Raw genomic sequence first — 23,109 nt, 5'->3', positions numbered from 1 at the left:
GAAGCCCCCAGGTATGATGAGCGCGGGTGGCGCGTCAAGTATGTGCGAACAATGCACATGCAAGCCCCTAAGGGCTTGGGAGAAAAAAGGTGGGGAGAAGGAGAGAAATGCCAGACAGCTAGTGGGAAAAATAAAAATAAAAAAAAGGGACAGAGGAAGGAGACGAACACGGAGTCCGGCACTAGGCGTAGAATCTTCGTAGGCGTGTTGTGTTCCATGAGTTTGGCTCGAGTCGGTTGTCCGATGCGTTTCGCAGACGGTACGCTCCTCCAGTCAGTACTTGGTCGATTATGAAGGGACCCTCCCATTCAGGCTTTAGTTTGTCCTTTTTCTTGTCCGGCAGGCGTAGAACTAGTTCGCCAATGTTATAAGTTTTGGCCCGTACTTCTCTGCTTTGGTATCTTCGAGCTTGCTGTTGATAGAATGCGGAACGAGCTTTTGCCATGTCGTGCTCCTCCTCCAATGCATCCAAGCTGTCCTGCCGATCGAGCTCGGCTTCTCTTTCTTCGTACATGCGCACTCGAGATGAGTCATGAATTATGTCGCATGGTACTGCCTCTGCGCCGTATACCATAAAAATGGTGTGAATCTGGTAGTGCGATTCGGCGTGGTCCGCAGCCCCCAGAGTAGGAGTCAAGCTCCTCTACCCAGTGCGTGTTAGATTCCTTGAGGGATCGCACTAGTCTGGGTTTGATGCCGCTCATAATGAGACCGTTGGCTCGCTCGACTTGACCGTTGGTTTGAGGGTGATAGACTGAAGCGTAGTCGAGCTTAATTCCCAAGTTTTTGCACCATAGTTTAACTTCATTGGCCGTGAAGTTTGTGCTATTGTCAGTTATGATGCTGTGGGGGACGCCGTAACGGTGTACGACCCCGGATATGAAGTCTATCACCGGTCCGGATTCGGCCGTCTTTACAGGCTTGGCCTCTATCCATTTGGTGAATTTGTCCACCATGACCAGTAGATATTTTTGCTTGTGGGTTCCTCCTTTAAGGGGTCCGACCATGTCAAGCCCCCAGACCGCAAAGGGCCAGGTAATGGGTATAGTTTGTAGGGCGGTAGGCGGCATGTGGCTTTGGTTGGCGAATAATTGGCAACCGACGCATCGCTGCACTAAGTCCTGAGCGTCCGCCCGGGCCGTTGGCCAATAAAATCCGGTGTAGAAGGCCTTGCTTACAAGGGCCCGGGCTGCGGCGTGGTGCCCACCGAGTCCGGCATGAATTTCAGCCAGAAGGTTTTGCCCTTCCTCTTCGGAGATACACCTTTGAAGGACTCCGGTTGTGCTTTTCTTATAAAGCTCTCCCTCGTGGACTTTGTAGGCTTTAGATTGCCGCACTATTCAGCGGGCCTCGTTTTGGTCCTCGGGAAGTTCCTGCCTAGTTAGGTAGGCTAGGAATGGTTCTGTCCACGGGGCAATGACTGCCATTATTGTGTGGGCTGACGGTGTTGTTTCGGTGGCGGAGCCACCGACTGTGTCAGAATGTTCGGTGAGGGGCAGTGTGGTTGTCTCCGGGCTATTGTTTCCGGACTCTCCCTCCCATGATCCGGATGGCTTGAGCAGCCTTTCTAGGAAGATGTTGGGAGGGACGGCATCGCGCTTTGCACCAATGCATGCCAACACGTCTGCTGCCTGGTCATTTTCCCGGGCTATGTGGTGAAATTCGAGCTCCTCGAACCGGGCTGACACCTTTAAGACCGCGTTGCAATAAGCTGCCATTTTCGGATCTTTGGCATCAAAATCTCCATTTATTTGGGATATCGCGGGGTTTGAGTCCCCGCGGACCTCTAGGCGCTGAATGCCCATGGAGACTGCCATCCTGAGACCGTGTAGAAGGGCCTCATATTCGGCCGCATTGTTGGAGTCCGTGTACATTATCTGAAGTACTATTGGACTGTATCTCCGGTTGGGGACGTCAGAACGACGCCAGCCCCCAGGCCAGCCAACATTTTGGAGCCGTCAGAGTGCATGATCCAGTTGGAATATGCGTCGTACTCTTTAGGGAGCTCAGCTTCAGTCCATTTGGCGATGAAGTCGGCCAAAACCTGCGACTTAATAGCTCACCTTGGCTTGTAAGTTATGTCGAATGGGAGGAGCTCAATGGCCCATTTGGCAATCCGGCCTGTTGTGTCGCGGTTGTTTATAATATCATTAAGAAGTACTTCGGATGCCACTGTTATTGAACACTCTTGAAAATAGTGTCGCAGCTTCTGGGATGCCATGAACACCGCGTATGCTATCTTTGATAATGCGGGTACCGTAACTTGCATGGAGTTAGGACAGTGGACACATAGTAAACTGGTTTTTGGAGAGGGAACTTGTGTCCGTCCGTTTCTCGTTCGACGACGAGCACCGCGCTTACAACATGATGGGTTGCCGCGATGTATAATAGCATTGGTTTGCCCGTGTTGGGCGCGGCCAGGACCGGATTTGTTGCCAGTATGGCTTTGATTTCTTCGAGTCCGGCTGTGGCGGCATCCGTCCACTCGAAGTGTTCGGTGCGTCGCAGGAGGCAATAAAGGGGTAATGCCTTTTCTCCTAAGTGGGAGATAAAGCGGCTTAGAGTCGCCACGCATCCTGTCAATTTTTGTATTTGCTTGAGGTCTTTTGGGGTATCCAATTGTGACAGAGCTCGGATCTTGGCTGGGTTTGCTTCAATTCCTCTACCGGATACGATGAAGCCCAAGAGCTTTCCGGCTGGTATGCCGAAAACGCATTTTTTCGGGTTGAGCTTAATGTCATATGCTCGGAGATTGTCAAATGTGAGCCTCAAATCGTCTACTAGAGTATTGACGTGTTTGGTTTTGATGACCACGTCATCTATGTACGCTTCAACTGTTTTGCCGATCTGGTTGGCCAGACATGTGTGAATCATGCGTTGATATGTTGCGCCGGCGTTTTTGAGCCCGAAGGGCATCGTGTTGAAGCAGAATGGGCCGTATGGGGTGATGAATGCCATTACGGCTTGGTCTGACTCTGCCATCTTGATTTGGTGGTAGCCAGAGTATGCATCGAGGAAACACAATGAGTCGTGTCCTGCAGTGGCATCGATGATTTGATCAATTCGGGGGAGGGGGAAGGGATCCTTTGGGCAGGCCTTGTTTAGGTCTTTGAAATCGACGCATAGGCGCCAGGATTTGTCCTTCTTTGGTACCATCACCAGGTTTGCTAGCCAGTCCGGATGTTTTATATCTCTGATGAATCTGGCTTCCAGCAGTTTTGCTAGCTCCTCTCCCATGGCTTGTCTCTTGGGTTTGGAGAAACGCCGAAGAGTCTGCTTAACGGGCTTAAACCCTTTTAGGATGTTCAGGCTATGCTCGGCCAGCCTGCGTGGGATTCCTAGCATGTCTGAAGGGTGCCAGGCGAAAATGTCCCAATTTTCTCGCAGGAATTCTCTAAGTGCGGCGTCTACATCGGGTTCTAGTTGTGCCCCGATGGAGGCTGTTTTTGTGGGGTCCGTTGGATGGACTTGGAATTTGACTATTTCATCCGCTGGTTTAAAAGAGGTGGACTTGGATCTCTTATCTAGTATCACATTGTCCCTATCCACCGTGGAGCGCAACGTAGTTAGTTTCTCGGCCGCTAGGGCTTCAGATAATGCCTCCAGGGCCAGTGCGGCTGTCTTGTTTTCGGCGCGGAGCGCTGTGTCCTGATCACTAGCAAGAGTGATGATTCCGTTGGGTCCGGGCATTTTAAGCTTCATGTACCCGTAATGGGGTATGGCTTGAAAAATTGTAAATGCTTCTCGCCCTAACAGAGCATGGTATCCGCTGCTAAACGGGGCCACTTGAAATGTGACCTCCTCGGATCTGTAATTATCCGGCATGCCGAACACCACATCCAGTGTGATTTTCCCAGAACAGCACGCTTCCTGGCTTGGTATTATTCCTCTAAAGGTTGTGTTGCTTCGCTCAATGCGGCTCCAGTCTATTTCCATTTTTCGCAGGGTTTCCTCGTAGATGAGGTTAAGTCCGCTGCCGCCGTCCATGAGTACCTTTGTAAGTCAGAAGCCGTCCACTATCGGACTGAGGACCAATGCGGCTGGTGCTCGGGCTGTCCGGAATTTAGGTTTGTCACTGGCATTAAAGGTAATAGCCGTGTCACTCCATGGGTTTATTGTTGCTACTTGGTAGACTTCGGTAAGGCTGCGGAGCGTTTGTTTCCTTGCATTGTTTGATGCGAAGGTCTCAAAGACTGTTGACACCGTACTGTCGTTTTTGGGGTGGTGCTCTGCGGATTCTGGAGTTAGAAGCTCCTCGCCACTTCTGGCCACCTGCCGGAGTATCCAACATGCTCTAAGCCTGTGAGTTGGTGTGACTTCCCCTGAACTATGAAGTTTACAGGGTCCATTGAGCCATCCCTCCAGTACAGTCCCATGCCCTATAGAGGGTTTTTGTTTTTTGCTGTTTGGCTCTGGTGCCTGGCGATGATGCGCCCTTTTGTTTCGGACTCGTATTGTATTCAGGGCCGGTTTGTCCCAGAATTTAGTTTCGGTTTTCTGAACGCTTTCTATCGCATAGTACTTTCGTACTATGGATGTCAAGTCGGCGAAGCGTGTAATTCCGCGACGACTTATGGCGTTGAGGATTCCGATGTACGTGCAGTTGTTACAGAAGAATGAAATTGCTTCTTTCTCACGGCAGTCCTTTATCCTGTTCATAACCAGGAGGAATCTGGCCCAATAGTGGTGTACTATTTCCCCGGGCTCTTGCCGTATTTGGGATAGATCCCTTATAGTTGGGTGGGCGGGTGGATTTAAATCCGGAACCTTGCCCGATATAAGATTCAGTGGCCAAGAAATTTCCAAATTCGGAAGCTTGCTTTCTTGGACATTATTCAACGAATCAGGCCTGCTGCCTGACTTTAGGTTCAGGGCTTGGGCAACATCCTCCCCTCCGCAGGTGTCTGGCTTGGAGGGGTCAGGGATTCGGACACATCTGGTCCTTAGAACGGGCGAAGATTCGCCGCATTGTTCTTCCACCACTTCAACGTGGTGGGTGACCTGGGGAGAGTCGATCTCTCTCTGATCGGGTTTAAGCCCAATATGGCCGTAATCTGTAGCGACTCCCAGGGCGGCAATGCGATCCAAGAGCTTGTTCAGGGAAGAGAGCTCCATCGAATCTAACTGCTCGGCAAATTCCAAGCTGATGTGAAGATTGCTTTCGATGGCCCGACAGGTCATCATCGGCGCGACGGCCGAACGGGCGGTCATCAAAAAACTGCCTAGTCGGAGAGTTTGGCCGACAGCCAAAGCTCCTTTAGCAACAGCGCTGTCTTTAAAGACGGGGTGCGGCATCCTTCCTGACGGTGACGACACAGAGGAACTCTCAATGAAAGCACCAATGTCGGTGTCAAAACCGGCGGATCTCGGGTAGGGGGTCCCGAACTGTGCGTCTAGGCGGATGGTAACATGAGACAAGGGACACGATGTTTTTACCCAGGTTCGGGCCCTCTCAATGGAGGTAAAACCCTACTCCTGCTTGATTAATATTGATGATATGGGTAGTACAAGAGTGGATCTACCACGAGATCAGAGAGGCTAAACCCTAGAAGCTAGCCTATGGTATGATTGTTGTTCGTCCTACGGACTAAAACTCTCTGGTTTATATAGACACCGGAGAGGGCTAGGGTTACACAGAGTCGGTTACAATGGGAGGAGATCTTCATATCGTATCGCCAAGCTTGCCTTCCAAGCCAAGGAAAGTCCCATCCGGACACAGGATAGAGTCTTCAATCTTGTATCTTCATAGTCTGGGAGTCCGGCCAAAGGTCATAGTCTGGCCATCCGAACACCCCCTAATCCAGGACTCCCTCAGGGGGGAAACTACTCTTCCAAAAGAGTCCACCGCCACCGCCGACAGCAGCCCAGAGTGGGATCCCAGGGCCCAGCCCCTGGTGAATTCGTGAGTATATAAAATCCGAACACATTCATGCATCCGGACTCACTATGGCATGACGTTTCAATCATTGAGCCATACTTTTTTGCAATCTGGCGAGGTCCCGCGCCGAACGATCCTCATCAGAGGATTTATTGGGTTCGGATGCTATGGACAGCGAGACACCCCCGAAGGCCCCTTCCCCAAAACACGTGAACAACACCGAGGTATCGTCATAGAGGGATCCAGGCCAAGAAGGGGGGAGATCGTCAAGGCAGTACCGGAAGGTCAAACTTCCGGGGCCGGACAGACGGGAGAAAAGGCTCCCATGGACGTCGACGGCGGGGGCTATCTCGAATTTAGTTGCCGGCCGGACACATTCCGGAGACCGGTGCGGCTCCAGAATCAGGCAGGCAGCATCCCTCGACTGGAGGGGGTGCGGCTATTCCCTTGGCAACCTCTGTCCAACCAGAGGTGCCGGATGCTTTACTGGCAGCGCTGAAGAGCGCCTCCATCATTGAAGAACATCGTGCCCTTATGGGTGCGGTGATTGAGAAGATTCAGTCCACTGAGAGTGGATTGAATGAAGCCTGCATCGGCCTTATAAGAGGCTTTGAGGTATGTTTTATGAGGTTTCAAAGAGTGTCATAGTATAGATAGTAGCCTCTGATACACTATTCGTTGAAAGAAAGAACCGGACAAAGGATCAAATTTATGTTCGCAGGAGACTCGCTTGATGACATCTATCTCTCTTCTTTTATAAGCAGGCGTCTATAGCGACTGCCACCTCTCATACTGCAGAGGTCTCTGGACTGAATCAAAGTCTGGAGCGGGCCAAAGAAGAACTTGGCCAGTTGAAAAGGCAGTTGGAGGATAAACAAGGTATGCACAAACCTTGCTCGCGTTCAGTGCGAACGAATTTTTAGTATGATAAAAATATGTTTCATGATTTTCTATAGGGGTGATGACCGAAGTCGAGGCTCTTAAGAAGGTTGTGGCCGAGGCTGAGAAAAAGGTAGCTGCAGAGCAGACTCTTCGTGAGAAGCACGAGGCCAGGGTTATTGAAGCTGAGCAAGAGCTTCAAGAGGCCGTGAAGAAATGCGAGACCTTGGAGCAGAGTTTTATGGAGAAAGAATCCGAACTCACCAAGGCTCATCAGCCCGCACGCGATGCCCGGGGGGAAACCCAAGGCGCCCTGCAGGAGATCCAAGAGGCGAGGAAGATCGCGGCGGGTAAGGTTTTTTCCGTGTAAAGCAAGTATTTGAGGAGAAAATCATGTTTCTAATTTTGAGTTCGGATTTCTCCTAGGGTGTTTGTGGAGCTGCCATGCAGCATATCTGATGCCGCCCAATTCTACCGAGCCGAAGAAAGGAACACTGCGGGTAAGCTCTTTTAGTCGCAGTATCTGGCACCGAATTATCCGGTGCCTTTTGCCAATCAACTGAAACAGCTGATCGAACTGCATAAGGCGGCCAGCTAGCCATGAAGGATTTAATTATCCGGCTATGGCCCGCCGAGCCAATTCCAAGCAGCTACTTCGGGCTCATGAAGCGGCTTGTGAGTGCCTGCCCTTGACTTGACATCATCAAGCGGTCGGTCTATATGGAGGGTGCGCGAATGGCCTTCGCTCGTGCAAAGGTGCACTGGGGGAAGATGGATGCTGAAAAGTTCACGACCGAGGGACCGACGGAGGGGAAGGAGCACCACAAGCCTGAGTTATATTATGATAGTGTCCTGAAAGGATCCCGCCTTGCGGCGGAGCAATGTACCAAGGACATTATATTTCCATGAATAGAGTCATGTTGTCCTTTGTAATGTTGAACAAGGTCATTTCTATTATTTATTGCCTGTTATTTGAAAGTTTTTCCTCTTGCGCGGCCGTTTTATATATTAATCCTGAGAGTTGGCCAGTCGTCGGCTTCTGCCCCCACGTAGGAAATACGGGGGTGTTCGGGATAAACCTGAGCACTCTTTATCCTAGTTTTGGGTCCTTGAAGGAGGTGTTCAGCACAACGAACTAGGCAATCAGACTATAGGGCTTTATCACTCTCACTTAGCCATAGGAGCTTGACAAAAGGAAGGTAGGCGCAGCCCCTGGTGTTCGGAAGACCGCACGAGGGGCTCTGTAAGCACCTGATCGAAAGAAAAGCCGATCCATCCACGCTGCATTAGTTATGGCATTATGCGGAAGAAATTCTTAAAGATTTTACAACCTCTCGAACAGCTGACCAGCTCTCGCCGTATCATGACAGTCAGTTTTCGGCTTTCTCTACTGAGGCGCTCGTCCGAAAGAACTGGGACACAATCGCAGTAGTTCTTCCTATGCCGCCTTAGCCGATATAGCGGAACATAAGGCAGCAAAACATGGGAGCCGGGCAAACCCAACTATTGACCCAAGACATGATTCGGAGCTGATGCATATAATGCTATAAGTTCAGGGTGCCGAACGACCGTGAAGGTGTTCGGACTTTATTGTCGTACTATGGGTACAATGAAGCCCCTGGCATATTAAGGCATATCGTAGTGTACAGATGCCATTTGACAAAAGAGTTTCAATAAGAAATAACAGCAAATAAGCATCATATAAATCCACATGTTATATTTGAATAGTACGTCAATGTGTATGAGTATAGGTAATGTGATAAAAAGAAATATGACTGCGGAACCTGCTGAGACCAGGCGGGAAGAAGCTGTGTGCGGATCCGGAGTGTAGTCGGATGGTCATCGATGGGAATATCTAAGGATTCCCTTGCGCATTCGAGTTGTTTCCATGTCGCCAGTCCTGGCCTACGCAAAGGTGAACCTGCAAAGAAAATGCAAGAAATGTTTGAGTGCCACAGAGCGGTTGAGCCGCATTATGTGGCATGTCCTAGCTTTTGCCGGAGTGTTTAATTGAGCTCCGGACGAGCCGGGCTATCCTGTCGCGAAGTAGTTCAGACTCCTTTGGTGGTGTCCGAGAGCTTGGCCATCGACTCGAGGTTCGATTGAAAGATGCCACTCGTTGCTTCTGCTGTTAAAGCGGTGGTATACTCTTCGGCACCAAGGGGGAGTTCGGCCTTGCCATTAACCGTGATGCCGCCACGCGGACCGGGCATCTTGAGCTTACGGTAGGCATAATGTGGCACCGCGTTGAATCGAGCGAATGTGGTTCGTCCGAGTAGTGCTTGATAATCACTACGAAAGGGGACGATGTCGAAGATTAACTCTTCGATACGGTAATTGTCCGGTGATCCAAAGACTACCTCGAGAGCGATGGAGCCTGTACAAAGGGCCTCCACACCTGGTATAATACCTTTAAAGGTGGTTTAAGTGGGCTCGATTATCAAAAGATCAATACCCATCTTGCGCACTGTGTCCTGATACAGCAGGTTTAGACTGCTGCCTCCATCCATAAGGACTCGTGTGAGGTGGAACCCGTCAATTATTGGGTCGAGGACTAGTGTGGCTGAAGTGCCCTGATTGGTATTAACCGGACGGTCCGTGCGGTCAAAGGTGATCGACCATAGTTTATATTGTTGGGCGACTGGTTTCATTAAGTCCACATCCCTAAGAGTGCACATCCGTTCCAGCTTGGGAATGTGGGTGGCGTTTATCATGTTCACCATTTTGATTTGCGGGGGGAATTTCTTTTGCCTCCTATATTCGGTGATCGGGGCTTCTCATCGTCATCGTCGGTTTGAGACCCCTTCTCCTTGTTTTCGGCACCTGACCTGCCGGCTTGTTTGAAGACCCAGCGTTCTCTGTTGGTATGATTGGCTGGTGTTCCTGGGGTGTCATGAATTTGGCATGGACGGTCGAGTATGCGGTCCAAACTGGACGGGCCCGAATTGTTATTTTTGAATGGCTTTTTATGCTGACCGGACTTAGAGCCACTGAATCCGGCATTGACTGTCGTGTCTTCGGCGTTATCACCATTTTTGTGACACTTGTGTTTGCTGCGTCGGGGCTTGTCGTTGCTATCTCTGGCCTCTGATGTGCCAGGATTGCTTGTTGTGTTGTTGCTACGAGCCAACCAGCTATCCTCGCCAGCCCAAAAGCGGGTCATGAGTGTCGTGAGGGCTGCCATGGACTTTGGCTTTTCTTGGCCGAGATGTAGGGCAAGCCACTCGTCACGGATGTTATGCTTAAAGGCCGCTAGGGCTTCGGCATCCGGACAGTCGACAATTTGGTTCTTTTTAGTTAGGAACCGAGTCCAGAATTTCCTGGCTGACTCTCCGGGCTGTTGGGTTATGTGACTTAAATCATCAGCATCTGGTGGTCGCACATAAGTTCCCTGGAAGTTATCCAGGAATGCGTCTGCCAGGTTTTCCCAACTTCCGATGGAGTTTGCCGGCAAGCTATTCAGCCAATGTCGAGCCGGTCCCTTGAGTTTTAGTGGGAGGTACTTGATGGCATGTAGATAATCCCCGCGGGCCATGTGAATGTGGAGGAAGAAATCTTCTATCAATACCGCGGGGTCGGTAGTACCATCATATGATTCAATGTTCACGGGTTTAAACCCTTCTGGGAATTCATGATCCATTACTTCATTAGTGAAGCATAGGGGGTGTGCGGTGCCTCTATGCCGGGCTACATCATGACGTAGTTCAAATGAGTCTGGTCTGTTGTATTCGGCCCGGCCAAATTTGTTTTTGGTATATCCAGCGTGACGGTCATCGTCATGCTCTGGGGCGCGCCCCCGTGATCCGTAGATCGATCTTGACTGTCCTGCTTTGTTTTTCAATTAGTCTTGGAGGTCATGCATGGAGCCCCGGGCCTTCATGTTTTTGCTTGTTTGGCGGCGGGGTGCAGGCTGGACTTCGGGCTGATACGCTGCTTTGTCTCGGCCATGAGGTGGCCGATCAGCCACATCATGCGCTGGTAGTGTGGGCTTTAATGCCTCCTCCTCGAATTGAGGTAGCAACCTACGCTTTGGGTAACTTTTGGTTGGGCGCTCGAGTCCATATTCCTCGGCTGCCAGGACCTCAGTCCATCTATCAGTTAGCAGATCTTGATCAGCTTGAAGTTGCTGCTGCTTTTTCTACAGGCTTTTTGCAGTGGATATAAGCCGGCGCTTGAAGCGCTCCTGCTCGACGGGATCCTCAGGCACGATGAATTCTTTGTCGCCAAGGCTCACTTCGTCTTCGGAGAGGGGCATGTAATTGTCATCCTCTGATTCTCCATCTGTTGCATGTTCATTCGGGCTAGCTTGCCCATCCTCCCGCTCGGCCTGCTCGAAGCCTGGCTGGGCAGGATTGTTTTCGGCTTCGGCATTATTCGGAGCGTTATTGTCTCTTGTACCGGTATCACTATTTTTGCTATGACAAGGCTTAGAGCGGCGCCGATGACGCCGGTGCTTAGATTGCTTCTCAAGGGGATTATCCTCTTTTGCCTCATTGCCATCGCTTTCTTTAGGGGTGTCCACCATATATATATATCATATGATGAGGTGGCTGTCCAGCACCCTGTGGGCGGTGGTTCCTGTTCCTCTCCAGCATCGTCGTCCATACCGTCGATGTCTTCGGAGTCGAAATCAAGCATGTGGGTTAAGTCGTCGACGGTGGCTATTACGTGGGTGGTGGGTGGGGAACAAATTTCTTCATCGTCCGCTTTCCACTCCAGCCGGACATAGTTCAGCCAAGAGTCTCCTGACAAGGAGAGAGATCTCAATGAATTTAGCACGTCGCCCAAGGGTGAGTGCTGAAAAGATATCAGCGAAGGTAAACTCCATGATCAGCGCCCAATCAGAGTCGATAGGCACGGATACGCGTGGTTTGGAACCTATGACCGGAGACGAGTCCGAGGGTCCAATGACACAGATTTCTTTGGAGGTGAAGTCTATGTTTGGCTCTAGCGCCGATGAGTGTGCGGCCTCCATGGCGGGGTCTATCCACCAATCCTCGGACGGCACGATCTGCTCCGGATCTAGGGCCGGGGCAGCTGCAGGTGCGTTCTCCTGAACACCATCTGATGGCAGATCTAAGTCATGCTCATCGTGATTGTACGGCGCACCTATCATGGGCTCGAATCCATTGAAGATCAAGTCTCCGCGGATGTCGGTAGTGTAGTTCAAGCTTCCTAACCTGACCTGATGGCCAGGGGCATAGCTATCGATCTGCTCCAAATGGCCAAGCGAGTTGGCCCACGGTATGAAGCCGCCGAGTATGAAGATCTGTCTGGGGAGGAAAACCTCCCCCTGGATCATGTCGTTGTAGCTGGTTGAAGGAGCCATTAAGCCTTATGGTGAGGACATAGTGGAACTCTCAATGAAAGCACCAATATCAGTGTCAAAACCGGCCGATCTTGGGTAGGGGGTCCCGAACTGTGCGTCTAAGCCTAATGGTAATAGGAGGCGGGCAACACAATGTTTACCTAGGTTCGGGCCCTCTCGATGGAGGTAATACCCTACTTCCTGCTTGATTGATCTTGATGATATGAGTATTACAAGAGTTGATCTACCACGAAATCGTAGAGGCTAAACCCTAGAAGCTAGCCTATGATTATGATTGTTCTCGTCCTACGGACTAAACCCTCCGGTTTATATAGGCACCGGAGGGGGCTAGGGTTACACAGATTCGGTTACAGAGAAGGAGATCTACATATCCGAATTGCCAAGTTTGCCTTCCACGCAAAGGAGAGTCCTACCCGGACACGGGACGAAGTCTTCAATCTTGTATCTTCATAGTCCAACAGTCCGGCCAAAGTATATAGTCCGGCCATCCGAGGACCCCCTAATCCAGGACTCCCTCACCCACCCCGTGTATAAAGGAGGGGAGGAGGAGGCCGACGGCCAGGAGGGGCGCGCCATGGGGGGAGTCCTACTAGGACTCCACTCCTAGTAGGATTCGCCCCCCCCCTTGTTTCCTTTATTCCACTGGAGGGAAAAGGAAGGAGAGGGAGAGGAGGCGGGAAAGGGGGGTGTCGCCCCCTCCCCTAGTCCAATTGGGACTGCCATGGGGGGTTCCGATAACCTCTCGGTACTCCGGTAAAATACCCGAACCACTAGAAACCATTCCGATGTCCGAATACTACCTTCCAATATATGAATATTTACCTCTCGACCATTTTGAGACTTCTCATCATGTCCGTGATCTCATCTGGGACTCCGAACAAACTTCGGTGACCAAAACACATAACTCATCATACAAATCGTCATCGAATGTTAAGCGTGCGGATCCTACGGGTTCGAGAACTATGTAGACATGACCGAGACACATCTCCGGTAAATAACCAATAGCGGAACCTAGATGCTCATATTGGTTCCCACATATTCTACAAAGATCTTTCTCGGTCGAACCGCTATGTCAACATATGTTATTCCCTTTGTCATCTGTATGTTACTTGCCCGAGATTCGACCATCGATATCTTCATACCTAGTTCGATCTCGTTACCGGAAAATCACTTTACTCATTCTATAATGCATCATCCTGCAACTCACTCATTAGTCACATTGCTTGCAAGGCTTCATATGATGTGCATTACCGAGAGGGCCCAGAGATACCTCTCCAATACTCTGAGTGACAAATCCTAATCTCGATCTATGCCAACCCAACAAACACCTTCAGAGATACCTGTAGAGAATCTTTATAATCACCCAGTTATGTTGTGACATTTGATAGCACACAAGGCATTCCTCCGGTGTCCAGGAGTTGCATAATATCATAGTCGGAGGAATATATATATATGACATGAAGAAAGCAGTAGCAATAAAACTGAACGATCATTATGCTAAGCTAACGGATGGGTCTTGTCCGTCACATCATTCCACTAATGATGTGATCCCGTTCATCAAATGACAACTCATGTCCATGGCTAGGAAACTTAACCATCTTTGAACAATGAGCTAGTCTAGTAGAGGCATACTAGGGACACGGTGTTTGGTCTAGGTATTCACACATCTATCAAGTTTCTGGTTAATACAGTTCTAGCATGAATAATAAACATTTATCATGATATAAGGAAATATAAAGTAACAACTTTATTATTTCCTCTAGGGCATATTTCCTTCAGAACCGTACATACCTACGGCACAAAAACCACAACGGAGATTTATCAAATTTGTTGTTTTAACCTTCACAAGGACCGGCCTCAGTCAAATTCTATTCAACTAAAGTTGGAGAAACAGACACCCGCCAGCCACCTTTATGCAAAACTAGTTGCATGTATGTCGGTGGAACCGGTCTCATGAACGTGGTCATTTAAGGTTGGTCCGGGCCGCTTCATCTAACAATACCGCCGAATCAAAATAAGACATTGGTGGTAAGCAGTATCACAATCACCGCCCACAACTCTTTGTGTTCTACTCATGCATATCATCTACGCATAGACCTGGCTCAGATGCCACTGTTGGGAAACGTAGCATGCAATTTGAAAAAAATTCCTACACTCACGCAAGATCTATCTAGGAGATGCATAGCAACGAGAGGGGGAGAGTGTGTCCATGTACCCTCATAGACCGAAAGCGGAAGCGTTAACTTAACTCGGTTGATGTAGCCGAACGTCTTCTCGAATCAACCGATCAAGTACCTAACGTATGGCACCTCTGACTTCTACACACGATCAGCTCGATGACGTCCCTCGAACTCTTGATCTAGCAGAGTGACGATGGAGTCGATGAGTTCCGTCAGCACGACGGCGTGTTGACGGTGTTGGTGATGTGATCCCCGCAGGGCTTCACCTAAGCACTACGATGATACTATCGGAGGATTAAACGGTGGAGGGGGCACCGCACACGGCTAAGACAATTGTTGTGTATTTGGGGTGCCCCTGCCCCCGTATATAAAGGAGGGGGAGGAGGCCGGCCACCAGGGGCGCGCGCCATGGGGGGGACTAGGACTCCACTCCTAGTAGGATCCTCCCCCCTTTCCTTCTTTCCGGACGGGGAAAGGGGAAGGGAGAGGGAAGAGGAAAAGAAAAGGGGGTGCTCCCCCTCCCCTAGTCCAATTCAGACTCCCTATGGGAGGGGTCACCCCTTGTGGGATGCCTCCCCTCTCTCCTATGGCCCATGTTGGCCCAACAATTCCCCGGGGGGTTCCGGTAACCTCCCACTACTCCGAAAAACTTCTGAAACTTCCCAAAACCATTCTGGTGTCCGAATGTAACCTTCTAGTATAGCAATATTTATCTCTCGACCATTTCGATACTCCTCGTCATGTCCGTGATCTCATCCGGGACTCCGAACTACCTTCAGTCACCAAAACACATAACTCATATAATACCAATTGTCATCGAACGTTAAGCGTGCGGACCCTAAGGGTTCAAGAACTATGTAGACATGATCGAGACTCCTCTCTGGTCAATAACCAATAGCGGAACCTGGATGCTCATATTGGTTCCCACATATTATACGAAGATCTTTATCGATCGAACCGCAATGTCAACATACATTATTCCCTTTGTCATCAGTATATTACTTGCCCAAGATTCGATCGTCGGTATCTTCATACCCAGTTCAATCTCATTACCGGCAAGTCTCTTTACTCGTTCCGTAGTGCATCATCCTATAACTAACTCATTAATAACATTACTTGCAAGGCTTCATATGATGTGCATTACCGAGAGGGCCCAGAGATACCTCTCTAATACTCGGAGTGACAAATCCTAATCTTGATCTATGACAACCCAACAAACACCTTCGGAGATACCTGTATAGCATCTTTATAATCACCCAGTTACGTTGTGACGTTTGATAGCACACAAGGCATTCCTCCGGTGTCCGGGAGTTGCATAATCTCATAGTCAGAGGAATATATATTTGACACGAAGAAAGCAGTAGGAATAAAACTGAATGATCATAATGCTAAGCTAACGGATGGGTCTTGTCCATTACATCATTCCACTAATTATGTGATCCCGTTATCAAATGACAACTCATGTCCATGGCTAGGAGACTTAACCATCTTTGATCAACGAGCTGGTCTAGTAGAGGCTGAAGGAAATATGCCCTAGAGGCAATAATAAAGTTGTTATTTTATATTTCCTTGTTCATGATAAATGCTTATTATATTCATGCTAGAATTGTAATAATCGGAAACTTGATACATGTGTGAATACATAGACAAAGCAACATGTCCCCAGTATACCTCTACTAGACTAGCTCATTGATCAAAGATGGTTAAGTTTCCCAGCCATGGACATGAGTTGTCATTTGATAATGGGATCACATCATTAGTGGAATGATGTGATGGACAAGACCCATCGTTTGATTAGCATAATGATCGTTCAGTTTTATTGCTACTGCTTTCTTCGTGTCAAATATATATTCCTCCGATTATGAGATAGTGCAACTCCCGGACACCGAAGGAATGCCTTGTGTGCTATCAAACGTCACAATGTAACTGGGTGATTATAAAGATGCTCTACAGGTATCTCAGAAGGTGTTTGTTGGGTTGGCATAGATCGAGATTAGGATTTGTCACTCTGAGTATCGAAGAGGTATCTCTGGACCCTCTCGGTAATGCACATCATATGAAGCCTTGCAAGAAATGTGGCTAATGAGTTAGTTACGGGATGATGCATTACGAAATGAGTAAAGAGACTTGTCAATAACGAGATTGAACTAGGTATGAAGATACCGACGATCGAATCTCTGGCAAGTAACATACCGATGACAAAGGGAATAATGTATGTTGACATTGCGGTTCGACCGATAAAGATCTTCGTAGAATATGTGGGAACCAATATGAGCATCCAGGTTCCACTATTGGTTATTGACCAGAGAGGTGTCTCGGTCATGTCTACATAGTTCTCAAACTCGTAGGGTCCGCACGCTTAACGTTCGATGATGATTGGTATTATATGAGTTATGTGTTTTGGTGTCCAAAGGTTGTTTGGAGTCCAGGATGAGATCACGAACATGATGAGGAATCTCGAAATGGTCTATAGGTAAAGATTGATATATTGGAAGGTTATATACGGACACCAGAATGGTTCTGAAGAGGTTCGGGGATTTTTTGGAGTACCGAGAGGTTACCGGAACCACCCGGGAAAGTTAATGGGCCACATGGGCCTTAGTGGAGAGGAGAGAGCAGGCCACGGAAGGTGCCCCCCCCCCAAAGCCAATCCTAATTGGACAAGGGGTGGGGGGCGCGTCCCTCCTTTCCTTCTCCCTCTTCACCTCTTTCCCCTTTCCTCCTCTCCGTAAGAAGGAAAAGAGGGGGGGTGAATCCTACTAGGAGTGGAGTCCTAGTAGGACTCCCCCCTCCATGCCGCCCCCTGGTGGCCGGCCTCCTCCCCCTCCTCCTTTATATATGGGGGCGGGGAGGCACCCCAAAGGCACAACAATTGTCTTAGCCGTGTGCGGTGCCCCCCTCCACCGTTTACTCCTCCAATAGTATCATCATAGTGCTTCGGCAAAGCCCTGCGTGGATCACATTACCAACACCATCATCACATCGTCGTGCTGACGGAACTCATTGACTCCATCGACACTCTGCTGGATCAAGAGTTCGAGGGACGTCATCGAGCTGAACGTGTGCATAACTCAGAGGTGTCGTACATTTGGTACTTGATCGGTTGATTCGAGAAGACGTTCGACTACATCAACCGCATTAAGTTAATGCTTCTGCTTTCGGTCTACGAGGGTATGTGGACACACTCTCCCCCTTTCATTGCTATGCATCTTCTAGATAGATCTTGCGTGAGCATAGGAATTGTTTTAAAACTGCATGCTACGTTTCCCAACAGTGGCATCCGAGCCAGGTCTATGCGTGGATGATATGCACGAGTAGAACACAAAGAATTGTGGGCGGTGATCGTGATACTGCTTACCACCAATGTCTTATTTTGATTCAGTGGTATTGTTGGATGAAGCGGCATGGACCAACCTTACATGACTGCGTTCATGAGACTGGTTCCACTAACATACATGCAACTAGTTTTGCATAAAGGTGGTTGGCGGGTGTCTGTTTCTCCAACTTTAGTGGAATTAAATTTGATTGCGGCCGGTCCTTGTGAAGGTTAAAACAGCAAACTTGATAAATCACCGTTTTGGTTTTTGTGTCATAGGTTTGTACGGTTCATGCTAGCAGCCCGTAGGAGCCACGTAAAACTTGCAACAAACAAATTAGAAGATGTATAACTTGTTTTCACAGAGCATTTTGTGATGTGATATGGTCTAGAAAAGATGTGATATAAAGATTGTTGTATGAGATGATCATGCTTTGTAAAAGTTGTCGGCAACTGGCAGGAGCCATATGGTTGTCGTTTTATTGTATGAAATACAAGAGCTATGTAATTGCTTTGCTTTATCACTAAGCGGTAGCGATAGTCGTATACGCAATGGTTGGCGAGACGACCACGACGCTATGATGGAGATCAAGGTGTCAAGCCGGTGACGATGGAGATCATGACGTTGCTTCGGTGATGGAGATCACGAGCACAAGATGATGATGGCCATATCATGTCACATATTTTGATTGCATGTGATGTTTATCTTTTATGCATCTTATTTTGCTTAGTACGGCTGTAGAATTATAAGATGATCCCTTACTAAATTTCAAGGTATAAGTGTTCTCCACGAGTATGCTCTGTTGGGAAAGTTCTTCGTGCTGAGACACCACGTGATGATCGGGTGTGATAGGCTCTACGTTCCAATACAACGGGTGCAAGCCAGATTTGCACACGCAGAATACTCGGGTGAAACTTGATGAGCCTAGCATATACAGATATGGCCTCAGAACACTGGAAACCAAAAGGTCGTACATGAATCATATAGTAGATATGATCAATATAGTGATGTTCACCATTGAAGACTACTCCATCTCACGTGATGATCCGACATAGTTTAGTTGATTTGGATCACGTACCATTTAGATGACTAGAGGGATGTCTATCTAACTGGGAGTTCTTTAGTAATTTGATTAATTGAATTTAATTTATCATGAACTTAGTCCTGATAGTTTTTGCATATCTGTGTTGTAGATCAATGGCCCGTGCTACCGTTCCTTTGAATTTTAATGCATTCCTAGAGAAAACTAAGTTGAAAGATGATGGCAGCAACTACACGGACTGGGTCCGTAACTTGAGGATTATCCTCATTGTTGCATAGAAGAATTAAGTCCTTGATGCACCGCTCGGTGTAAGGCCTGCTGCAGGAGCAGAAGCTGACGTTGTGAACGCCTGGCAAGCTCGATCTGATGAATACTCGTTAGTTCAGTGTGCCATGTTGTACGGCTTAGAATTGGGACTTCAAAGATGTTTTGAACGTCATGGAACATATGAGATGTTCCAGGAGTTGAAGTTAATATTTCAAGCAAATGCCCGAGTTGAGAGATATGAAGTCTCCAACAAGTTTTATAGCTGCAAGATGGAGGAGAATTGTTTTGTTAGTGAGCACATACTCAGATTGTTTGGGTACCATAATCACTTGACTCAGCTGGGAGTTAATCTTCCAGATGATTGTGTCATTGACAGAGTTCTTCAATCACTGCCACCAAGCTTCAAAGGCTTCGTGATGAACTACAATATGCAAGGGATGGAAAAGACTATTCCTAAGCTCTTCGCGATGCTAAAGGCCGTGGAGGTAGAAATCAAGAAGGAGCATCAAGTGTTGATGGTTAACAAGACCTCTAGTTTCAATAAAAAGGGCAAGGGTAAAAAGAAGGGGAACTTCAAAAATACTGACAAGCAAGTTTTCACTCCCGGGAAGAAACCCAAGTTTGGACCCAAGCCTAAAACTGAGTGCTTCTACTGCGAAGGGATTGGTCGCTGGAAGCGGAACTACCCAAAGTATTTGGCGGATAAGATGGGTGGCAAAGTGAACAAAGGTATATTTGATATACATGTTATTGATGTGTACCTTACTAATTCTTGTAGTAGTGCCTGGGTATTTGATACCGGTTCGGTTGCTCATATTTGTAACTCGAAGCAGGGACTACGGATTAAACGAAGATTGGCTAAGGACGAGGTGACGATGCACGTCGGAAATGGTTCCAAGGTTGATGTGATGGTTGTCGGCACGCTACCTCTACATCTACCTTCGGGATTAGTTTTAGACCTGAATAATTGTTATTTGGTGCCAGCGTTGAGCATGAACATTATATCTGGATCTTGTTTTGTGTGAGACGGTTATTCATTTAAATCAGAGAATAATGGTTGTTCTATTTATATGAGTATATCTTTTATGGTCATGCACCCTTGAATAGTGGTCTATTTTTGTTGAATCTTGATCGTGATGATACACATATTCATAATATTGATGCCAAAAGATGCAAAGTTGATAATGATAGTGCAACTTATTTGTGGCACTGCCGTTTGGGTCATATCGGTGTAAAGCGCATGAAGAAACAACATAAAGATGGACTTTTGGAGTCACTTGATTATGAATCATTTGATACCTGTGAACCATGCCTTATGGGCAAGATGACTAAAACTCCATTCTCTAGAATAATGGAACGAGCTATTGACTTATTGGAAATGATACATACCGATGTGTGCGGTCCAATGAGTGTTGATGCTCGTGGAGGGTATCGTTATTTTCTAACCTTCACAGATGATTTGAGCAGATATGGGTATATCTACTTAATGAAACACAAGTCTGAAACATTTGAAAAGTTCAAAGAATTTCAGAGTGAAGTGGAGAATCATCATAACAAGGAAATAAAGTTTCTATGATCTGATCATGGAGGAGAATATTTGAGTTATGAGTTTGGCCTTCATTTAAAACAATGTGGCATAGTTTCACATCTCACGCCACCTGGAACACCACATCGTAATGGTGTGTGCGAACGTCGTAACCCCACTTTATTGGATATGGTGCGATCTATGATGTCTCTTACCGATTTACTAGTATAATTTTGGGATTATGCATTAAAGACAGCTGCATTCACTTTAAACAGGGCACCGTCAAAATCCGTTGAGACGACACCGTATGAATTGTGGTTTGGCAACAAACCTAAGCCATCATTTCTTAAAGTTTGGGGATGCGATGCTTATGTCAAAAGGCTTCAGCCCGATAAGCTCGAACCCAAATCAGAGAAATATGTCTTCATAGGATACCCTAAGGAAACAATTGGGTAGACCTTCTACCACAAGTCTGGAGGCAAGATTTTTGTTGCTAAGAACAGAACCTTTCTAGAGAAGGAGTTTCTCTCAAAAGAAGTGAGTGGGAGGAAAAGTAGAACTTGATGAGGTAATTGTACATGCTCTCAATTTGGAAAGTAGCTCATCCGAGAAATCAGTTCCCGTGATGCCTACACCAACTAGAGAGGAAGCTAATGATAAAGATCATGAAACTACAGATCAAGTTGCTACAGAACCTCGTAGGTCTGGCAGATCACGACCCGCACCAGAGTGGTATGGTAATCCTGTTCTGAAAGTCATGTTACTTGACCATTACGAACCTACGAACTATGAAGAAGCTATGATGAGCCCAGATTCTGGCAGATGGCTTGAGACCATGAAATCTGAGATAGGATCCATGTATGAGAACAAAGTATGGACTTTGGATCTACCCGTTGATCGGCGACCCATAGAGAATAAATGGATTTTCAAGAAGAAGACTAACGTTGATGGTAATGTTATTGTTTATAAAGCTCTACTTGTTGCAAAGGGTTTTCGACAAGTTCAAGGAGATGACTACGATGAGACGTTCTCACCCGTAGCAATGCTTAAGTCTGTCTGAATCATGTTAGCAATTGTCGCATTTTATGATTATGAAATCTGGCAAATGGATGTCAAAACTGCATTCCTTAATGGATTTCTTAAAGAAGAGTTGTATATGATACAACCAGAAGGATTTTTCGATCCTAAAGGTGCTAACAAAGTGTGCAAGCTCCAGCGATCCATTTATGGACTGGTGCAAGCATCTCGGAGTTGGAATATACGCTTTGATGAGGTGATCAAAGCATATGGTTTTATACAGACTTTTGGAGAAGCCTATGTTTACAAGAAAGTGAGTGGGAGCTCTATAGCATTTCTAATATTATATGTGGATGGCATATTATTGATTGGAAATGATGTAGAATTTCTGAATAGCATAAAAGGATACTTGAACAAGAGTTTTTCAATGAAAGACCTTAGTGAAGCTGCTTATATATTGGGCATCAAGATCTATAGAGATAGATCAAGACGCTTGATAGGACTTTCATAAAGCACATACCTCGATAAAGTTTTGAAGAAGTTTAGAATAGATCAGTCAAAGAAAGGGTTCTTGCCTGTATTACAAGGTGTGAAGTTGAGTCAGACTCAATGCCCGACCACTGTAGAAGATAGAGAGAAAATGAAAGTCATTCCCTATGCTTCAGCCATAGGTTCTATCATGTATGCTATGCTGTGTACCAGACCTGATGTGTGCCTTGCTATAAGTTTAGCAAGGAGGTACCAAAGTAATCCATGACTAGATCACTGGACAGCGGTCAAGAACATCCTGAAGTACCTGAAAAGGACTAGGGATATGTTTCTCGTTTATGGAGGTGACAAAGAGCTTGTCGTAAATGGTTACGTCGACGCTAGCTTTGACACTGATCCGTATGACTCTAAGTCATAATCCGGATACGTATTTTTCTGAATGGTGGAGCTGTCAGTTGGTGCAGTTCCAAGCAGAGCGTCGTGGCAGGATCTGCGTGTGAAGCGGAGTACATAGCTGCTTCGGAAGCAACAAATGAAGGAGTCTAGATGAAGGAGTTCATATCCGATGTAGGTGTAATACCTAGTGCATCAGGTCCAATGAAAATCTTTTGTGACAATACTGGAGCAATTGCCTTGGCGAAGGAATCCAGATTTCACAAGAAGACCAAACACATCAAGAGACGCTTCAACTCCATCCGAGATTTGGTCAAGGAGGGAGACATAGAGATTTGCAAAATACATACGGATCTGAATGTTGTAGACCCATAGATTGATATGTCTCCAACGTATCTATAATTTTTTATTGTTCCATGTTGTTATATTATCATTCTTGGATGTTTTCCAATCATTTTATAGTCATTTTATATCATTTTTGGTACTAACCTATTGACATAGTGCCAAGTGTTAGTTGTTGTTTTCTGCATGTTTTTTACATCGCGGGAAATCAATATCAAACGGAGTCCAAACGCAGCGAAACTTATGGAGGATTTTTTTTTGGGCCAGAAGACATCCAGTGGGCCAAGGAAGCACCTGGGGGTGGCTCGAGGGGAGCAGCACCTACTAGGGCGCGCTAGGAGGCCCAGGCGCGCCTTGGTGGGTTGTGCCCACCTCGGGTGCCCCTTGAACCACCTCTTTGCTCTATAAATACCCCAATATTCCAGAAACCCTAGGAGAGTCGATGAAAATC

The sequence above is a fragment of the Triticum aestivum genome, chromosome 7B, assembly GCF_018294505.1.
Source record: "Triticum aestivum cultivar Chinese Spring chromosome 7B, IWGSC CS RefSeq v2.1, whole genome shotgun sequence".
Taxonomy (NCBI): Eukaryota; Viridiplantae; Streptophyta; class Magnoliopsida; order Poales; family Poaceae; genus Triticum; species Triticum aestivum.
This window is presented reverse-complemented; position numbering follows the sequence as displayed.